The 16,158-nt window shown below is 46.4% G+C and overlaps 1 long non-coding RNA gene across 1 annotated transcript; it reads right to left on the bottom strand.

Moving 5' to 3' along the window:
- Positions 1-3,810: 3,810 nt before the first annotated feature.
- On the bottom strand, positions 3,811-6,035 carry LOC149334710 (uncharacterized). Its single transcript, XR_016285017.1, has 4 exons — positions 5,818-6,035; positions 5,016-5,100; positions 4,405-4,535; positions 3,811-3,979 (listed from the first exon to the last, which is right to left on the bottom strand). It is a non-coding gene; the product is annotated as an uncharacterized LOC149334710 (long non-coding RNA).
- Positions 6,036-16,158: the final 10,123 nt, after the last annotated feature.

Raw genomic sequence — 16,158 nt, 5'->3', positions numbered from 1 at the left:
TTCACGCGTCTACGTTATCGCGTGCCTCACTTAAACTTCTACCTTTATAGATCTCAACCCGCCGCGGTGGCTCAGTGGTTACGGCGCTCGGCTGCTAACCCGAAAGACGCGGGTTCGATCCCGGCCGCGGTGGCTGAATTTCGATGAAGGCGAAATTCTAGAGGCCCGTGTACTGTGCGATGTCAGTGCACGTTAAAGAACCCCAGGTGGTCGAAATTTCCGGAGCCCTTCACTACGGCGTCCCTCATAGCCTTAGTTGCTTCGGGACGTTAAACCCCAATAAACCAAACCTTTATAGATCTGGTCTGGCGGTCTCCCATTGTGCCCGTTCTGCGGAGAACCCGAAACGATAGATCATTTCTTGTTGACCTGCCGCCGTTTCTCCTCTTTACGGAGCCGCCTGCTGGAGCTTCCGTTACGACAGCTGGGTCTAAGTCTGTCAGCTGGGGTTGCTCTGTCTCTTGGGGCTTCCTCCCTTGGGCACAGCAACTCGAATGTGCTCTTCGCCATGCAAAACTTCCTTACAGACACTAAACGGCTGCCGTCTTAAGCTCTGCTCTTTCTCATGATCAATATTTCTCTGGAACGAAAACTTTCCGAAATATGGGATATTTAGCCCCGTTCTCTATTTCAGTCACCGATCTCACAGTATTTGTTTAGCTTATCTCAATTACACATCTGAGTTTCTTTCATTTATTTCCTAATTGCTATTATTATCATTATTTTATTTTTCCCCACCATTATTTTCTTGTTTAACATTTTGTGCACCTATCAGTTGCCGCCTGTCCCAACAAACACAAAACCTCCTCAAAATCTCCCAAAAATGACCCATCGGGACATCTGGAATCTGCCCAGGAGGTGCTCATTTTTCCCGAACACATCTAAAAAACGTCCCCACAACTAGCAATGTCCAAAAAGTTGTGCGTCCCATATGGAAAGCCCCAAAAGGTTAAAGGGACACTGAGGAGAAATTGAAGTTGGCTTGTATCGACAGAATACCAGCTCCTCATTACAAAAACGCCACTCATACTGACAACAAAGCTCTTGTAACGTAGAAAAGAGCAAGAACCAAAATACAGGTATCGCCGCCACAGGCCAAACTCGCAAGTACAAGCGTGATGACGTCATAGGACAAAACAGTGTTGCTAGAACCAATGGTTGTAGCAACACTAGGACACGAGGAGCACAAATCACTCAGGCGCAGCCAATGCATGCGCAAATCTCCTTGACGTCGCCAGATGGCGCCACGTGCCGGGCAGCTACGCGCTCGCCTGAAGCATCGGGACCAATCAGCGCCTGCTCGCCGGCGTTAGGCGGGCTCCCGGTATTCCGCTAGCGGTATCAAGGTACACGGTATGCTAAAGGTGTCTATTTGCGAGAACTTCGTTGACGACTTCGAGAACGAGATCCCCCAGCCAACCACTTAACATCCACTGGACATTTATTAAATATCTGACATAAGATATTTGATGTCCACATGATGTCTATAAAAGTTAATATTATGTTGACATAAGATCCATACAATGTCAACTTTGTCCCGAGTGGACATCTATAGAAAACCCGCAGCATGTCCACACGCAATATTGATGCAATATTCAATGACATTCTGTAGACTTTTAGGCAACATTTTTTTTGGCACAGGGAGCTACATTATAGCACTACATAACCTTATAATAAGGCAGTAATTACTCATTAATGTCCACCTAAGTGCAACCATATGAACTACAAAGGACAGCTATACAGCTTTCATGGCAACTTTTTTTCACCTATGGTGCTGCTGTCAACTGGAATGTAGCCTCGATGCTGCACTTGGGTGGACATTAAGGAGAAACTGCTACCTTATTGCAAACATACCTAATTTTCGGGGATCTCCCCTAAACATATATATAGAATACTACATCAGTTTTATATGGCCGCAATACTTTGTAGCTGCCAAAAAAACCAACATTGTTTCTGTGTGTACTCAAATTTATTTACAAGTTTGAAAAGGTGTTAATGTGCCCAGGTAGCACCGAACATTAGAATAGTGTTGTAAAAATGTTATGTAAGTTGGAGTAATGTTACATGTTGCATAATAACTTTACATTAAAAATTAACATATAACGTTATAAGTTACATAGGAAACGTTACTTTCACATTCTAAACAAACGTTGTTTTAATGTAATCTTCTAAATTTTATTATAATGTTAGAGTCGCAACTATAAAACAACATTGCAAATATATTTCGAGCACGGATTTCCAGACATTTTCTCACTGTTCTTAGAGTAAAGATGTTTTTCAACTAACAGTACCTTGTAACCACATCTTTTAGATAGTACTCGCCATAGATTACATGAAGAGCCCCACTATTTTGTCACAAAACTTTAGTTATTACCCATTCCCCACTGTCACTCATGGGGCATCCCGCAGTAGCGAGTATATAAGCTCGGCGGCATGATATCCGTTTGGAGGTGAGTGAATACGAGTTGGTGTGCTGTAGTGTGTCGCTCTTGTTGGTTCTTGCAAAGTGTTGCAAGTTGTGTGCCGTCACCACTGGCAGGCCTGAATGCTTGTGCGGGGCTGCTTCACCATTTTCGAGAATGTTGCATTTATGTTGTTTACATGTTTCATGAATGTTTGGGGAAGGCTATTCGAACGTTCATATGTAACATTACAAAAACATTAGAAAAAAGGACACTGAAATAACATTTGAGCGTAACAAAAATGTAACATTATCGCAATGTTTCAGTGCTACCTGGGTGGAGGCTTTGGCAACATGGTACATCATATTTAAGGGAAAACGGCGCAGAAGACTGGACAACAGATAACATGACAACACAACGCGCTGACTAGCAACTCGATTTTATTCCACCAGAAGCGAAACATATACAGCTGGGAAAGGTATGGAAAACAACAAAACACAAAACATTTTATACAACCCAGATAGAGAAAGTGCAATTATTTTAGGTGCTTTGCACAGGTCGGAACAAGAAATAGCGTAATTCTTTTTCAAGCAGTTTTACATATGGCTTGCTGACACGGCCATGGGTTCTGGTGATTGATAGCGCTTCAAATATTTCCATTGTTTTTTTTGCTTAGTATCTCTTGAATGACGCTCGTGCAATCCAGGAAAGGTACACAGTTGTCTGAGGGACAGTTCTTGCAGAGTATGATTATATTGCTGCCTATTTTATGCAATACAGCGTGCTCGCTTAGTGTGGTGTTCAGCGGCCCATTTGCCTGACGTACATTTCACCACACGATAGTGGCGTATCCTTCACCACACCACACTAACAGTCAGTATAACGTTCTTGATCGTTTGTCACATAGGGGGCATAATTGTTCGTCATTGTTGACATGTCAGCGCATAGCACTTAACTTGGCGCGCGGGTGTGTCAACAATGACGAGCCATTAAGCACCATCAAGAACTGACTGTCAGTGAGGTGTGGTGTATGATATGGCAGTATCTTGTGGTGAATGTATGTGAGGCAAACAAGCCACTGTCTGAACACCACACTAAGCGAGCATGCCATGTTGCATAAAACAGGCAGCAATATAATCATACACTGCAAGAACTGCCCCTTAAAAAAACTGCGTACCTTTCCTGGACCACACAAGTCTCATTAAGAAATACAAAACAAAGAAAGCAACGAAAATCTTTGAGGCGCTACCATTCACCCGAGAGGCCAGAGCTGCGTCAGCAAGCCATCCACAAAACCGCGAGAAAAAGAAATATGCTATTTCTCATTTCGACCTGCGCAAAGCACCTACAATAACTGCACTTTCTTTATCTAGGTTGTCTAAAATGCTTAGTGTTTTGTTGTTTTTCATACCTTTCCCAGCTGTATATGTTTCGCTTCTGGCGGAATAAAATCGAGTTGCTAGTCAGTCCGTTGTGTCGCCGTGCTCTTTCTCATCACATGTTCTACGGCGTTTTTCTGTCTGAAATTCTTGAAATGGTGGTTAGGCGTCATCCAGCGGGGCCTGTGCACTGGAGGCCTGTAAATACAGCAATGCAGATACATATAGTGTCAAACAGTAGTGATGTCACAATTAACACGAATGTCACAAATATAGAAAATGTTAAAATGGGTGCCTATGAAGGAAACCATGTTCATCAATGTAATCACGGCTTCGAAAAAGTAACTCAGCAGCAGCAATGCAGGCAAGCACCTTGCAGTTGAAATAATGACTGTCGGTATAGGTCAAGATATTCATATCCAAACATGGCAACTTGTGAAAACTGATAGCTGGTGCATGCTACACGTGTGCACACACTGCGCTTAAAGTGGCCATCTTCCAAACAAAGTGGGCAGCACAATGCACAGGGATATAAGCTTTGGCAATACGAGATCAAATGCAAATGTGTGTCCTGTTAGTTTTTACAGTGTACATAAAACTTGACCTTGAAATATGCAGCTTACCTCCTCCTGCTTCTTGACACGCCTCTCCTCCTTAAGCTTCAAACGGCATGAAGCGTGCTGAAGCCACTTTTTAATGTTAGCTTCAATTTCGCACACTGTAGTTGTGAACAGCTTGTTGGACTTCACGGCATCTGTAATGAATGAACAGTCGAAATATTGCAGCTCATCTGTTTCCTCTTGTTTCATCAACACTATTCAGAAGGGTAGCGGATCGGGCTAGTTGGTGCAGTTTTGACATTTTTCAAAGCGCTAAAACAACAAGGACGCAGAGGGAACAGACAGGGATGAGCGCTACTTCCAACTGTTTATTTCGTAAAACCGCAAGTGCTTCAAACAGTTCTCGAACGCTTTTATGACACGGCAGTAAACTGCATGTGTGAGATTACACAGTATAGCTGCCGAGACTAACAGGACCAAGAAGATAAGTGCACGATTACGTTGATACCCTGAGCAAGGCGAGTTCTTTTTTTGACAATGAAATAGACGGTGAGCTTACACAAGTGCTACCCAGTAAGCTCACCGTCTATTTCATTGTCAACAAAAGAACTCGCCTTGCTCAGGGTATTCATGGTTGGCTGGGTAAGAATGAAGCACAAAAAACAGTTTCATACCAGCTCTTTGTCTTGATGGAGCAAATGCAGCTAGTGAGTGACAACATACAGACAGCCTCTTTTCTGAACATGCTCTCCAAAATACCTGAAAATGAACAGGAGAGAAGAATGGTCACACCCAGTTGCATTACAGGTTTACAATTTGCAACTCTCATTTTATATAATGTAACCCCGTAATGGGGCACACGAACAGTAGCAAGAATTTTCACAGCACTACTTGCATTGACACACTGCAATAACAAGAAATTTTCAGCAAAAGTTATAGAAACCACAAGCTGAAAGACAAAAATAGTCAAGAACCAAATATCATGAAGTGAGCAACAACTGAAATAGGAGAAAATTACAAGTAAGAAAGAACCCACAAAGGTTTTTTAAAAGCACAAAGATGAAAAAGCAATGTCAGACCGCAAAAGGCAAATTTAAACAGAAGAGCTTGACTTAAAACAAAGCCCATTTAGTTTTGAAGAGAAGAGCAGCAACGAAAGGGGACCTGTTAGCAAATTTTACACCAACACAAGATCTGCCAAAACTGTCTTCTGGAGCCGCCGGAGACTGGAAACTGTCTACCTTTGTAGTGAGGGTCATAGCATGCCAGGCGGCCGCCGCAGGCATTCCCGCGCCACTACTGTACCATGTCTCCACTTCGGGGACAAATCCAGTTAACTAAACGCCACGCATTTTTAAGCTATCTATGCACTCCACGAACCGATAAACCGGCTGGTGAAATCGCCAGCACGAAAACTGCACAATGGCACAAACGAACACTAACACTTGTTTGAAAGAAAAGTGTGCAAAAACTCACCATTATTGCCGTCCTTCACGTAGTCCCCCAGTACACTGCACAATGCTGGCACAGGACGGTGTACGCCGCGCACAAGCTTGCCGCCACAACGAAGAAAATGTGAACACGCGAAAAAATAAAATGTGCAAAGGAACGCTGAAAGGAACCAAGAAAACATCGCTTCGCGGCCGCCGCGGCTAATGATGATGCCCATGGCCGTTGGGCTGCCTAATGTCAATAGAGTTCTAGTTATGGTTCTGGTTTGAAATTCGCGGCGTTTGTGGCTTTCAGTCTAACTTGAGAAGTTTCTTCAAATAATCGTACTGCACATGCATTTGCTTGCATAAAATAAAATCAAAGCATGTAATTGCTGACTGCTTAAATAATTCATTCCTGAAAACTTCAGATTGCGAAAGCAAGAAAAATTTAAATCTAAAGGCAACATAATTTTAATGTGTTTCCTGGTAAGCTGTTTGCACATTTCCAAATCTTCCACTGTGCTGAAAGAAAAACATGTATGAATGTCATCTGAATATCCACTAACTGATATCTGAATCCGATAGTCATCTCAATATGCAGAGGATATCATACATAGTTAGTTAGTTATATTGATTTTTATGGCGCAAAAGCAACTGAGGCTATGATGCGCCAAACACAAGGTTAGAGTTTTTGTTAATGGTGAAGCTTTTTTTAAAAATACTTAGAGTTTGTTTAAAACGTTGGCTTCCTTGAGAAACCTAAAAATACATGAAATGTCAACCAGTGCTCGATCACCTAAGAGTAGCATGGGGTGTAATGGGATGCTTTCCCTGTAAAATGTTGTGAAATATTTCTTTCTTAGTTCTTCTAGTTTTATGCATGAAATTAAAATGTGGTTCACTGTGAGTTCAGTACCACACATTTCACAGAGAGGTTTGTTTTGTTTGGTTAGCAGAAAGTTGTGCGTGAGGTGGGTGTGTCCAATGCGGAGCCGACATAAAATAACTTCGGTAAAACGTTCTTGATGCCTACACGATTGCCATTCCCCTAAAATGGGCTTAACAGAATGTAATTTGTTGTTTGCGTGCTCTTCCCATTCTACCTGCCACTTATTTCTGAGTTTACTGTAGATAAACTTTAAACAATCGCTGTGCGGTATGTTCACTTGCTTTATTTGGCCATTCCGGGCTTGTGCAGCACATACATCTGCTTTCTCATTACCTACAATTCCAACATGGCTAGGAACCCAGCAGAATTTAATGTTGCGCTTTTGTTTTGTGATTTTAACTATGTTATGTATGATGTTTCCTATTATGGGTTCAGTAGCATTCCTGGAGTGCAGTGCTTTGAGCATACTGAGGGAATCGGTGTAAATGATGCTATTTTTGATGTTCTCTCTTACTATTTTTTCTACAGCTATGAAGATGGCATAACACTCAGCAGTAAAAACTGATGCGCATTCTGGTAGTCGCATTATCTGTTTATTTTTTTCTTGGATTACTGCACTTCCAACATGACTTTCTGTTTTTGAGCCATCGGTATAAAATTCAATGTAGGTGTCATACGTTTCTTGTAGTGCAAAGAATTCCTGTAATATGTACTCGTTTGGCGTTTGCTTTTTGTCTAAATGTGTCATTGTGAAGTCACATACTGAAGGCAGGCTGTACCATGGTGGCAAATATTCATTCCTTTGTGCAATATCCGGTAGGGCATCTAGTACTGTTAGCTCTTCACATTTATCTTCAAAGCGCAGTAGTAATGGCCTGATAGAATGTGGTTTGTTGATGAATAATCTTTTAGATGGGCACTTGGTGACAACTGGATGGCAGAGATGTTTCGGAAGAGAACGGATTTTTAAGACGTATGTGCATGTTAGTGCGATTCTTCGGTCCTCAAGAGCGGGCTCATTAGTTTCAACGTATAGGCTGGCTACTGGTGATGTTCTGTATGCTCCAGATGATAGGCGGAGACCAAGATTATGAATGGGGTCTAATCTTTTCAAGTAGGATGCTCTTGCCGAGCCATATACTATGCACCCGTAGTCCAGCTTGGAGCGCACCAGAGAGCGATATATTTGTAAAAGGCTTGCTCTATCGGACCCCCACCGCTTCCGTGAGAGCACTTTTAAGACATTGAGGGCTTGAGAAGCTTTCTTTTTAAGGTTGTTAATGTGTGGTAGAAATGTGAGTTTCTTGTCGAAAGTTAGGCCTAAAAATTTGTGTTCTTGTTTAATTGGTAGCGCAGTGTGATTCAGGTATAGACTGGGATCGACCTGTAGGCCTCGTCGCAATGAGAAAAGAACAGCTACTGTTTTTTGAGGGGAAAATTTAAATCCATTTTTGTCTGCCCAAGAACCTAGTTTATTTAGTGTGATTTGTATTTGTCTCTCACAGGTTGATATGCTGGAGGACGTGCATGCTATTTGTAGGTCATCTACATAAACTGAATACATTATGGACTTGGGTATTTCTTTAGCTAAGGAATTCATTTTTATTATGAAGAGTGTCGTGCTTAGAATGCACCCCTGGGGTACGCCGTTCTCTTGGGTGAAAGTCATGGAGAGAGTTGCTCCTAGGCGGACTCGGAATGTGCGGTTAGCCAGGAAGTCGTTCAAGCAGTTCAACATCCTGCCGCGGATACCTAGCTCTGCTAGGTCACGGAGGATGCCGAACTTCCACGTAGTATCGTAGGCCTTCTCCAAGTCGAAGAAGACTCCAATACAGTGCTGCTTGTGGATGAACGCCTCCCGGATGGTGTTTTCTAGGCGGACAAGGTGATCTGTGGTGGAGCATGTTTTCTTAAACCCACACTGGTGTTTATCTAGTAGTTGCCGAGATTCAAGTACGAAGGTCAGTCTAATGTTTATTACACTTTCGAAAGATTTAGCAATGCAGCTGGTGAGGGCTATTGGTCTGTAACTGCTAGGACTTATTGGTGGTTTTCCGGGTTTGAGAAAGGGTATTATGACTGCTTTTTTCCACTCGTCAGGTATATTTCCAGTTATCCAGATTTTATTAAAGAATTTTAACAGTGCCTCTACAGCAGCCTCGGAGAGATGTGCAAGCATAGCGTAATGCACGTTGTCTGGTCCTGGTGCTGTCTTTTTTCCAGAAGATAATACCTTATTTATTTCTTGTAGTGTGAGAGGCTGGTTGTAATCCTCATGAACACCTGCTCCAGATGGAAATTTTTGTTTTTCAGCTATTGCTTTGTGTTTTTGAAATGTGCTTTGTTACGTCCTTTATTGCTGGTGGCAGGGTACAGACTGGCGGGGAAGCCGCCAACACGTGACACATGGTAGCTCAGGGTTGCTTGGCCCTAAAGATTGTCCCGCTATAACACTCCTCCCCCCTACGTCACGAAGTCCTTCAGATACGCAGGGCGGCTGCGTTGGCGCTGTGGTCGCTGGACTTGAAGGGAAGCACTCGCTTCACGGTCCTCACCACAGGAAGCAGATTCGGTACTGGGCGCTGCAGCCTCCTCCAGTCTTTCTCCTTGGTCCCGTCTTCCAGGGTCCTCTAGGCTTGAAGGAATGCCAAGCCCGGAACACCCTGCCGGGGAAGCAACCAGCGGTTCCTCCTCTTCACACATCCCAGAAGCGAAACTGTCCAATGCGTAGCTGGCAGAACGACTTCTGAGTTGGTCAACATGACGTCTCCATCGACGACCGTCCTTGGTGACGACCAAGTACGACACTGGTCCTGTGACAGCATCCACAATGCCCGGCAACCACTTGGGCCCATAGAGATAGTTGCGCACAAACACTCGATCCCCCACATCAAACAGTCGCACTGCCTGGCTACGGCGCTGCATCACCTGCTCTTGTTTCTGCTGCACACTGGACTGCAGGTCAGGATGCAGACGCTCTAACACAGTTGAAAGTTTCCTGCCCATTAGCAATTCGGCCGGGCTCTTGCCTGTTGTAGCATGAGGCAGGATATGCTGGGTCATTAAAAACCTAGCCAGACGTGTGTCGATATCGCCTCCAACCATTCGCTTGAGTACTCCCTTGGTTTCGCGCACCATGCGTTCTGCTTGACCATTCGAAGAAGGGTGATATGGGGCAACGGTCACATGTCGGATTTGATTCCGGCACATGAAGTCTCTGAACTCCTCCGAACAAAAGGCAGTGCCATTATCAGAAACAACAGTTTCTGGAATGCCATGGGTAGCAAAAAGGAAACGAAGCTTCGCACAAACTGTAGCTGTCGACATGGAATTCATCCGGCACACTTCCAACCACTTTGAGTGAGAGTCCACCACAATGAGGAAAACTTTGCCTTGGAAGGGCCCAGCAAAATCGATGTGTAGTCTTGTCCAAGGACGCTTGGTGAATTCCCAAGGGTGAATCTTTGCAGCTGCTGGCGCAGACCTGGATTCCTGACAACGTGCACAGTCTCTCACCTTCTGCTCAACATCTCTGTCGATTCCTGGCCACCACACGGCTCCTCTGGCAAGCCCCTTCATCTTGACAATTCCTGGATGAGCTGTGTGAAGAATGTCCATGACATACGGTCGAGCTGGCTCTGGAATGACCACACGACTGCCCCACAGCAAACAACCTTGGTACACCGACAGTTCATGCTTGCGGCTCACAAACGCTGCAAACTCTTCTGGCAGCTTACCCTCTGGCCACCCATGCTGCACCCAATTGCAGACTCTAGCCAACAGCTTATCCCTTGACGTGAATCTTGCCACCTTCCTAGAGTTCCATGCTACTTCCGGCGCCATTTCCAGCATCCGTACTTCCCAAAGACGCTGCTCCTCTTCCTCTGCCCTACTGGCTCTCAGTGGTAAACGAATGAATGCATCAGCATTGGAAAGCTTCTCCGCTGGTCGATACTCAATTTCATAGTCATAAGCCGATAACATGAGGGTCCAACGCAGCATCCGTGGTGATAGCACCTGGGGAATGGGCTTGGCATGGTGCAACAGTCCTAAGAGAGGTTTGTGGTCTGTCACAATTTTGAAATGTCTCCCATATAGAAACTGATGATACTTCTTTATGCCAAAGCCGATGGCGAGCGCTTCTCGGTCTGTCTGGGCATAATTCCGTTCTGCCGCACTCATAGTTCTCGACGCATATGCAACCGGTCTCTCGCTGCCATCTTCGCACACATGACTCAACACAGCACCCAGTCCGTACGGGGATGCGTCACAGGCCAGCACTAGGGGTTTGTTGACATCATAGTGCACCAGAACATGCGATGACTGTAGCAGATCTTTCGCCTGGCGAAATGCTTCCGCCTCAGCTTCCATCCAACGCCACTCGCAACCCTTGTCCAACAGCCGGTACAGTGGCTCCAAGGCATGAGCTGCTCCTTTAAGAAACTTGTTGTAAAAGTTCAGAGCTCCTAAAAAGGCTTGAAGTTCCTTTTTGCATGTCGGCTCTGGGGCCTTGTGAATAGCACGCACCTTGTCTTCTGTCGGCTGCACACCTGCAGAGTTCACACGGAATCCCAAGTAACACACTTCCTCAACACCAAATTGACATTTGTCAAACTTTAGTCGCAGACCGTCTTCATGAATTCTTTTGAGCACTTCTTGTAAACGAGCATTGTGCTGCACCTCATCCTTTCCACCGATCAAGATGTCATCCAAGAACACAAGAACACCATCAATTCCATGCAACAGTTCTTCCATGTACCTCTGAAAGATAGCCACTGCCACTGCCACGCCAAATTGAAGACGGGTTACGCGGAACAGTCCCCGATGTGTTGTAACCGTCAACAAGTCAGCTGTTTCTTCATCAACAGTCTTCTGTTGATACGCCTGTCCGAGGTCTAGCCTTGAAAACTTCGAGCAACCTGCCAGCCTGGCAAACAGCTGCTCCGGTGTCGGCAGGGGATACGTCTCCCACTGCACTACACGATTGACTGTGCTCTTGTAGTCCCCACAGATCCTTATCGATCCATCTTTTTTGACAACTGGAACGACAGGTGTTGCCCACTTCGAGTGCCGCACAGGCTGGAAAATGCCTTGGCTCACCAACTTGTCCAGTGCTTCGTCCACCTTCGGTCTCAATGCAAACGGTACTTGTCGTGGCTTCAGAAATCGCGGCGGAGCTGCCGGGTTCACCTCTATGCGTACAGGAGGCCCTTTACTTGTCCCAAGTCCAGGCTCAAAGACTGAAGAATACTTCTTGAGCAAGGCTGTTGTTCCCCTACTGCCAGTTCGACTCGGCTCGTACACACTGTGAACACCACTCAGACTTATTCCCAAAGACTTGAACCAGTCCCGACCGAGAAGTCCGATACTAGCACCCTTAACCACCACCAATCGCAGGCGATGTTCCTGCCCCTTGAATTCCACCTTCACGGTCAGTTCACCCAACACTCGTAGTTCCTTGTTATTGTAAGCTCGGAGATGAAGAGTACTTGGGCGCAACGCCCTTTTCGATATTCGCAGCTTCTGCATAGTCCGGTCGTTGATGACTGAACACACTGCACCAGAGTCCACCTCCATCTCTAGGGGACTTCCGTTGACGCGCACTTCCACTCTCACGGCTGGCTCTTCACCAGACAGCACGAACACGTCGTAAACGTCCGACGCAGCATTCTTGTGACGGCCTCCACTGGCCCGTTTTTTGTTCTGAGAGTTGGGTTCAGCCGAAGCGCGAGCTGCCGCCTTCCTCCTGCATGCTCTCACTATGTGCCCTCGTTGCTTGCAGAAGTGGCACTGCATATTCATGAATGGGCAACTGCTTGGCGAATGCGCACCCTTGCAGCGGAAACATACGCTTGTGCTTCCAGGCGAACCAGCCTGCTTATGGGTACCCTCCTTGGCTGTCACTGGCGCAGAGACCTTCGCAACACACGGGTCGAAACGCTGCCCGCTCACGCTGCCAACTTCACACGATGCGGCACTGCCGCGAATTTGCTCGGTCTGTCGCTGCGCAGATTCCATTGCAATGGCTTTCTCCCGAGCTGTAGCAAACGTAAGCTCCGGCTCCGCCAGCAACCGACGCTGAAGGGTCTCGCTTCGCACCCCGCACACTAGCCGGTCGCGCAACATGTCATCGAGCGACGCACCGAAATCGCAGTGTTCCGAGAGACGTCGCAATTCTGCGATGTAGTCAGCAATTGACTCACCGGGCTGCTGTTGACGTGTGCCAAACTTGAAACGCTGTACTGTCACCGACGGTCGCGGCGAGAAGTGGTTTGAGAGACGCCTGACGATCTCATCGTAGGCCACGGCCGACGGCGCATCCGGAGAACAAAGGGAGCGAACGATGGCATACGTTGCTGGGCCGCAAACGCTGCAGAGCGTTGCTCGCTTCTTCTCGTTACCGTCGATGTCGTTTGCTTGAAAGAAAAATTCGAGGCGCTCCAAATACAAGGGCCAAGACGTCGCCTCTGTTGGAACGAATTCCTCAATCGTGCCCAGCGCAGTTGCCATTTTTACCTCGTCGCCAATTATATGTTACGTCCTTTATTGCTGGTGGCAGGGTACAGACTGGCGGGGAAGCCGCCAACACGTGACACATGGTAGCTCAGGGTTGCTTGGCCCTAAAGATTGTCCCGCTATAACATGCTTGTGTAGTTGGATGAGCTTGAGATCTCAGCAAAATGCTCGCCCAGTATGTTGGCCTGTTCTTCTAAAGATGTTTGTGTCCCGGGTGCTGTCAAGAGAGGAAGTGTGAAAGGGGTATGGTCACCAGTAAATTTACGCACTTTTTCCCACATTTTCTTTGATGTTGTTGAGCTGTTTATTGAGGAGACATATTTCTGCCAAGAGGTTTTTTCTGCATTTCTTCGGACATACCGCGCTCTGGCTTTTGCCTTCTTAAAGGTAAGTAAGTTTTCTGCAGTGGGATATCGACGCAGAGCGCTCCAGGCTTTGTTTTGTTGTTTTTTTGCTAATGTGCATTCTTTTGTCCACCACACTTTGTGTTTCTTTTGTGCAAGTCCTGTTGTTTGTGGTATAGCGAGTGTTGCGGCCGATATTATGCATTCAGTAAACTTCTGATTAATTTCATCTGTGCTAAGGTCGTCACAAAATTCCTTTTCCAGAGTGGCACTTTTTGTAAAGAGTGACCAGTCGGCAAGCTGAATTTTCCAGCGCCGTGGCCTTGTGGGGATGATTGGAGTGGATGATGAGAGCCTGATGACGGTAGGTAAGTGATCGCTGCCCATGGGGTCATTTAAAACATCCCATTTAAAATCGTTAAAAAGTAATGGTGATGCGAAGGCTAAATCGAGAGAGCTCATTTTTGCTGAGCTTGGGCAGCAATATGTGGCTTTTCCCGTATTTAAAAGACAGACATTATTCGAAAGTATAAAATCTTCAATTGTTTGGCCTCTAGAGTCGCAGCGTTCGCTTCCCCAAAACGGAGAGTGAGCGTTAAAATCGCCAACTACCAGAAATGGCTCCGGCAGTTCATCGATCAGGCCTTCTAGATCTTGGCATGTTAATGTGATGTGTGGGGGAAGATATACAGAACATATTGTTATGGTTTTGTAGCTGATGACGCTAACCGCAACCGCCTCAAGTTTTGTTTTCAGTTTGATTTCTTGAGCCGGGACGCCGCTTTGGATGATGATTGCGACGCCTCCCGAGAGTCTACTTGCATGTTCGCGATCACGCCTAAAAGTTGTATAATGCTTTAAGATATTTGAATGTTGTGGACCAAGATTGGTCTCCTGGAGACATAGAGCTAGAGGCATCACGGACCCTAGAATATGTGTTATATCACTGTAGTTCCTTAACATTCCTCTACAGTTCCATTGAATCGCAAATATCATGTTTGTTTTTTTGGGTGTGAATGGAACTGAAGGAATTTACTGTTCTGGGCCCGTTACCGGGGTTTTATCTTTTCTTCGCTCGTGAGAGCCGGTCCGCCGCCGTAAAGCGGGCGGAGTGGTAGTTGTATCCATCACCTCACCAGAGGTGCTGGAGGACCGCGAAGCCGCGGATGTGTTGGTGTCAGGCCTCCCCCGACGGGGGGAAGTCCTGCGGGATGCTGGCCCATGGGCCGGCACTCCCTGGCTTGGAGTTGGCAGAGCAGCCTTGGCTGTCTCTGCCTGGGGCGTTGATGGCACTACCACAGGCGCGGTGGGAGTGGCCGCGGCAGATGCCGGAGTGCTGCGTGGTGCACCGCCCCTGCGCGCCACGTCAGCATAGTTGGGTTTGGCTGTGAAAGAGAATGTATTTGTCAGTGCAAAACGCCTTCTGGCTTCTTTGAATGAAATGTTTTCCTTGGTCTTAATGGTGATGATTTCCTTTTCCTTCTTCCAGGACGGACACGCCCTGGAGTACGCAGCATGTTCTCCTTCACAATTAGCGCAGCGTAGAGCTGCGTCGCATTCCTCAGAATGGTGTTCCTTCGACGCGCATTTCGCGCAAGTTTTGTGGCCGCGGCAACTCTGCTATCCGTGGCCAAACCGTTGACAATTAAAGCACCTTCGGGGGTTAGGGATGTAGTGTCTTACATTTACTTTGAGGTATCCAACGTCGATGGTTTCGGGCAATGTGCATGTGTTAAAAGTCAGGACTAGGTGTTTGGTATCTATTTCTTTGTTGTCCTTGCGGATCTTGATTCGATATACATCAATGACATTTTGCTCGGAAAGCCCTTCCAGCATTTCTTTCTCGGTAAGGTGTAGAAAATCATTTTCTGAGATGACGCCACGGACAGTGTTGAGGGATCGGTGTGCAGTGATGGAGACAGGTGTGTCCCCAATAGACACTATGTTACAGAGTTTGGTGGTTTGGACATTTTCTCGGAGTTCCAGCAATAAATCGCCACTGGTCATTTTGGATACTTTGTAGCCGGGGCCCAAAGCTTCTGTTAAGCACTTCGATACCATGAAGGGGGATAGAATTCTGGCCTGTTTATCTTGAACTTCACTGGATGACATGGAATTTGGCAAATGTTGGTTTCTTTTTGGAAAAAAAGTTCTCTGCTTCGTTCCGCACTCTTTTAAGAGAGCGATCAGGTTTGGAAAGGGGGGGAGCCATAAAAAATTGATGTTTTTCGGTCATGGTGCCAGCCACCCACCATGGAGTCCAACAAGGGGACGCGACAGGAACTTGAAAGAAAGTCCTGCCCACGCCAGCTGTACACCTTAACTATAACCTAATATGACTCAACACAGGGTAGTTGGTCACACACGGTTAACCCTCGCCGCCAGGAAAAAGAGGAAAAAACCAAGAAGGGAGGAGGATACAGGAGAGTTGTAAGAAAGGAGATAGGAAAGTGAAAGATGGAGAGGAGAACAGGAAAAGGCGACTGCCGATTTCCCCCGGTCGGGTCAGGCCGGAGGTGCCGTCTACAGGAAGCTGGGGCCAAAGTGGTGTGTTGCCTCCGCCGAGGGGCCTTAAAGGTCCAAACGCTCGGCATCGGCTCAACCACCAGGATTCCCTTTTCCCCGGACACGGCGA

Source organism: Amblyomma mixtum, chromosome 8 (assembly GCF_055824585.1).
Source record: "Amblyomma mixtum isolate Tamu chromosome 8, ASM5582458v1, whole genome shotgun sequence".
NCBI lineage: Eukaryota > Metazoa > Arthropoda > Arachnida > Ixodida > Ixodidae > Amblyomma > Amblyomma mixtum.
The sequence above is the reverse complement of the archived record's forward strand: the minus strand, read 5'-3'. Positions and strand labels throughout refer to the sequence as shown.